This window comes from Benincasa hispida, chromosome 4 (assembly GCF_027475165.1).
Source record: "Benincasa hispida cultivar pf3 chromosome 4, pf3_genome.v1.1, whole genome shotgun sequence".
NCBI lineage: Eukaryota > Viridiplantae > Streptophyta > Magnoliopsida > Cucurbitales > Cucurbitaceae > Benincasa > Benincasa hispida.
Genome location: NC_143481.1, coordinates 61,555,219 through 61,561,218, shown reverse-complemented (window position 1 = coordinate 61,561,218; position 6,000 = coordinate 61,555,219).

Genomic DNA, 6,000 nt, shown 5'->3' with positions numbered 1-6,000 from the left:
CTCAGCCTTTCTCTCAATAATCCAGCGTTAATTAGCCCTCGTATCAATTATACCCATATCCAGTATATCGCCTCTGAATTCTAGGGGGTATTTATAGATGAAAAGCTTTGACTCTTGGCTTGTGGTCCCCACTTCTTGTTATGGAAATTCTGAAGATGTAGGAATAAATATTCCTTCTGTTATGCAATTAGACCGTCAAATATGCACAACGGTTAGTTGTACACGTGTCACAATCCTCCTCATTTGCGCTGCTCAGTTGCATCTTTCGATCGGTTGCTCGCATGCGATATTGTTTTTATTACCGTATGCGGTTGAAATTCAGCTCTGGATCGACTGTCGCATTGCGCCGTCATTGTGTTAATCGTCTCTTCATTATTGATTGATGGGCATAATGTGATAGAGATGCGTTGTTTAGTTTCTCGTTGAGCCTTGATCGCAAGCGGTGACTTGGTTTTCTGCAAAACAGAGTAAAAATATCCTCTTCTACCATCTTGACGATGTTAGTGGGTGTAATTGCGATAATTCATCGTTATTGTATTTCTGAGCTACTTTTCATATAATCGACGTTTATTCCTTCTTTTTTGGCCGCAATATCTAAATAAGGCAGCATAAATAACTTGTATTTCTACAAGTTATCACACCCCCAAATTTAGATATATGCTTGTCCTCAAGCATATCTTCTATTAAGGCAATAAAGCTAAATTCTGCTCCTATATTTTTGCGTCGATTGGCTACTCTAAATGTTACAGTTAGGCACATTTCTTAACAATGCAATTTCCTTCTATCCTTGCTAATTCTTAACAAAGCCCTACTTTATTCTTCTATATAACAAAATTTTGCTCAATGATGTTTTTCTAGTTTTTAAAATAGAACGTTTATCTCTTCTTTGTCAAAACAACTTGATATATCTATATGCAGTGGTCAAACTTTGCGTTATTTATTAGAGACTGTTGGTCATGATTACACTCTTTGTTTTGGTTTCTTCCCACGGGTGTCATACGAACATCCAACTACGGTTGTGTGCTAATTTCAACTTTAACTCATGGTATTCGAGGAGTTGTCTCTTACACTCTTTTATTTTTTTTCATATTCCGTTGTTCTTGGAAACCCACCTTCGTTTTGGCTTGCTTCTACGGGTGTCATACGAACATCCAACTACGAGCAGGCTCCTTTTACAACTAAACTCTTATCAGGTTGAGACATTTTTGAAGTTTTCCTTTGCGTTGACATTGGAGTTTTGTATAATTGTTTTTTGTATTTTCTTTTTGGGAATGACATATGAACGCATTTACTTGAAGATCACATATTCTTGATCTTATCTGCTTAGACCTTCCCCACCCCGAAATTTAAAGATGAGTAAGGTCCTCATTGCGTTGTTTGGATAGACTAGACAAACACTTAGAATAAAAATATCAAAAAGAAGGTTTGAGCAGAACTTTGAAAGATAAAAGGTAAAGTACTGCTAAACTAAGTATTAACTAAGTGTCTGTCAGAATTTACAAAGTATGGAAAATGTTTCTAAGTATAAACATATATTACATCATGGCAGCGCAACAAATAACGCAAAAGTAAAAGATCAAAACATCGCAAATATTGACAAAGGATGATAAAGAAAAAGGCACAGGCAAAGAGAAGAGAATATTTACTTTGATTGTATTGAATATTAACAAAGTATACAAATAATTAAAAATTAACGCAATACAAAAATTGTTGCCTATACAAAGAATCAAAGAATTTAATTAACCTTTTGAATTTGATTCAGATGGGTGCATGCTAAAAATTAACACCGCGCTTCTAATAACGCAAATACATTTTTGCTGAGGACGGGCAACAATGCATGCACTCCCGTAACACACCCCTTAATTAAACACGTTTCTGGAGGATCGGGCGCACGATATTGCTATCAGCGCAACACTACTCAACATAGTGCATTTAGCCTAGGACAAGCAAAGAACACATACGTGCGCAACACACCCCTCAACGTAATGCAGTTGGGTCTAATGGACGCAAGGTGTCTTTTGTTAACACACAATGCACCCATCATCGCGTTATATACCAATTTTTCTTCTTTTTACGTCATAAAAAACGCAAGTCGAAAAGACTTTGCGGTGTCTAATGTTTCATCCAATCATTCACAGAAATTAAAGAACAACGCTACTAATGTATACAAATTAAAAGAATTTAAACATGACATGAAAAATTAAATTAAATTAAATTACAGAAAGCATTGAATGCTACTTCTAAAAATAGTAAATAATGAGATTTAGGAAGCAGTAAAAGAAAACTGTAAAGAAAGCACGTAAACATAGATAGGGATGCTGATTGAAAGAAGTTCTCAGAATTACTGCAATCGTTTCCCCCGTAATCGTTTTAATCCTGCTTGCCCAAGTCAATGGTGTCCATGCGTTATTCGAAGTCGCCTCCATAATAAGACTTAATCCATTGACCATTGACTTTGAAAGCGTTGTTCCCATCTAAAGTTGTTAGTTCCACTGTGTCGTGAGGAAAGAAAGTCTTGATTTTGAACGGCCCAGATCAGCGAGACTTCAACTTTCCTGGGAACTATCGCAAACGAGCGTTAAATAATAATACCTGTTGACCTTCGGTGAATGTCCGGTCATTTATGCGGTCATCATGCCACTTTTTGGTTTTCTCCTTATAGATCTTGGCATTTTCATAGGCGTCCCTTCGCCATTTAACCAACTGATTCAATTATAGCTTCCAGACTTTCCCCGCTTTTGCTAAATCAAACTTCAATTTTTTGCATGCCCACATCACTTTATGTTCCAATTCGAGTAGCAGATGATAAGCCTTTCCAAAGACCAAGGCATACGGGGACATGCCAATTGCTGTTTTATATGCAGTTATGTATGCCCACAGTGCTTCATCAAGCTTGGGTGACCAATCCTTCCTCGAAGTATTGACTACCTTCTCCAAGATAGTTTTGATTTCTCAGTTAGAAATCTCTGCCTGCCCATTAGTCTGTGGGTGATAAGCAGTTGCAACTCGATGGCTGACGTTAAATTTAGTCAACAGGCTGGCAATTATGCGGTTGATAAAGTGAGATCCCTCATCGCTGATTAAGGCCCGTAGCATCCCATATTGAGCAAAAATGTTTTTCTTCAGAAACTTCGCCACTGTGGTCGCAACATTCTTAGCGCATGCGATGACATCAACCCATTTTGACACGTAATCAACGCGACCAGGATATAGTAATGACCTTCTGATGGTGGAAACGGGCCCATGAAGTCAATTCCCCAAATATCAAATAATTCCACTTCTAAGATTGATGTCAATGGCATTTCATTTCTCTTTGACATATTCCCCGTTCTCTGACATCTGTCGCATTACACAACGTGGGCTTGGGCATCCTTGAATAGTGTTGGCCAGAAATAGCCACACTATAGAACCTTTGTGGCAGTCCACTGCCCCCAAAGTGTCCTCCATAAAGGGACTCAATACACATCTCCAGAATGTGCTTGACTTCGTGCTCAAGAACGCATCAACGTAATATATGATCAGGACCAAGTCGATATAGGAATGGGTCGTCCCAGAAATAAAATTTGACATCATGTCTTAGCTTCTTCTTCTGCTGGTAAGTATAGTCATCTGGTATTTGACCGCAAACAATGAAATTCACGATGTCCGCATACCAGGAAACATTAATGCCTACTGTCATCAGCAGCTCATTGGGGAATCGTTCTTCAATATCTTTTTCCTTCCCTTAAACCTCGTAATTCTCCAATCTTGATAAATGATCCGCGACTTAGTTCTCGGTGCCCTTTCGGTCTTTGATCTCTAGGTCAAACTCTTGTAGTAACAATACTCACCGTATAAGCCTTGGTTTTGCATCTTTCTTTGTCATCAAATACTTGATTGCGGAGTGATCCGTATACACCACAATGTTTTTTTCGATTAAGTATTGTTGGAACTTCTCCAGTGTAAATACCACTGCGAGCATTTCCTTCTCTGTGGTTGTATAGTTCTCCTACGCATCATTCAATGTTTTACTCGTATAATAAATAGGATGCAATACCTTGTCCTTGCGCTAACTTAATACTGCACCCACAGCATATCCGCTAGCGTCGCACATTAACGCAAACGATTGCGTCCAGTCCGGTGCAATCAAAATAGGTGCAGTGATGAGCGCATTTTTCAATGTGTTGAATGCTTTGATACACGCATCATCAAAATTATATTCTCGGTCAGCTTTAAGGAGCGCACTTAGGGGCCTTGTGATCTAGGAGAAGTTGAGAATAAATCTTCTATAAAACTCAACGTGTCCCAGAAAGCTCCTAAGTGTTTTCACGTTCACTGGTTGGGGTAACTTGAAAATTGCGTCAATTTTTGCCTGATCAACTTCCAATCCTGCTTTAGAGATTTTGTGACCCAGAACTATTCCTTCTTCCACCATAAAGTGGCATTTTCCCCAGTTCAAAACAAGAATTGTTGCCACGCATCTCTTTAAGACCTTTTCAAGGTTAGATAGGCAGGAGTCGTAATTATTGCCGAAGATTGAAAAATCATCCATGAATACCTCGACTGACTTCTCCAAGTAATCTGAGAATATTGCCATCATGCATCGTTGGAAAGTGCCTAGTGCATTGCAGAGTCCAAATGGCATGCATCGAAATGCAAACGTACCAAATGGGCACGTGAATGTTGTCTTATCCTGATCTTCCGGCACAATTGCTATTTGATTGTACCCTGAATAGCCGTCAAGAAAACAGAAAAATTCATTCCCCGCAAGTCTGTCTAGCATCGGATCAATGAACGGGAGTGGAAAGTGGTCCTTTTTAGTCGCCAAGTTTAACTTGCGATAATCCATGCAAATTCTCCACCCTGTAGTCATTCTTATGGGAATTAATTCGTTCTTGTCATTAGTGACAACTGTCATCTCCCCTTTCTTTGGAACACACTGCACTGGGCTTACCCAGCTGCTATCAGATATCGGGTAGATGACTCCTACGTCCAGCCACTTCACTATTTCCTTCTTTACGATCTCCCTCATAGCCGGGTTCATGCGACATTGCCTTTCTACTGATCCTGTCTTTCCTTCTTCCAGAAGAATCTTGTGCATACAATACGAGGGACTGATTCCTCGAATGTCCTCCAAGGTCCATCTTAAGGCCTTTGCATTATTTCTTAGGATCTGTATGAGCGCCTCTTCTTTCTCTTTACTCAGAGATGCATAAATGATAACCGGTAACGTGTTGTTACTTTCTAAGTAAGCATACTTAAGGTGCACGGGCAATGGCTTTAACTCTAGCACAGGTGGCTCTTCCAAAGATGTCTTAATGCGTTGCGAGGTCTGTTCAGATAACTTGAGCAGTTCAAAATTTGATTCATTATGAATTGCGGCACAGTCCTCCTCCAACATTGTGTCGATTTCAAGATCTTCTTCCTCCAGCTCCTTCAGGGGTTCGTGCCAACGTTCTTCCTATAGTTCCTCAATATATTGGCAGTTTTCCATGTCACCGGGGTATTTCAATGCATTGAACATGTTGAATTTTACTTCCTGATCGTCGACCCTGATGGTCAATTCCCCTTTCTGCACATCGATCAGTGCTCGCACCGTTGCGAGAAATGGGCGACCCAAGATGATAGGGACTTCTTTGTCTGCTTCGTAATCCAATATGACAAAATCTGCCAGAAAGATAAACTTGTCCACTTGCACGAGTACATCCTCTATCTTGCCCTTAAGATGCTTTATTGATTTATCGGGCAACTGTAAAGTGATCGTAATTGGTCTTGCGTTGCTGATATCCAACTTCTTAAAAATCGACAAGGGCATTAGATTTATGCTTGCCCCTAAATCGCATAGTGCGTTCCCGACCATCTTCCCTTCTATCGTGCAGGGTAATGTAAAACTCCCAGGGTCCTTCATTTTAGCGGGGATATTGTTTTGAAACAGTGTGCTGCATTCATATATTAGTGCAACTGTTTCATTTTTCCCGATCTTTCTTTTATTGGCAAGGATATCCTTGAGAAATTTTACAT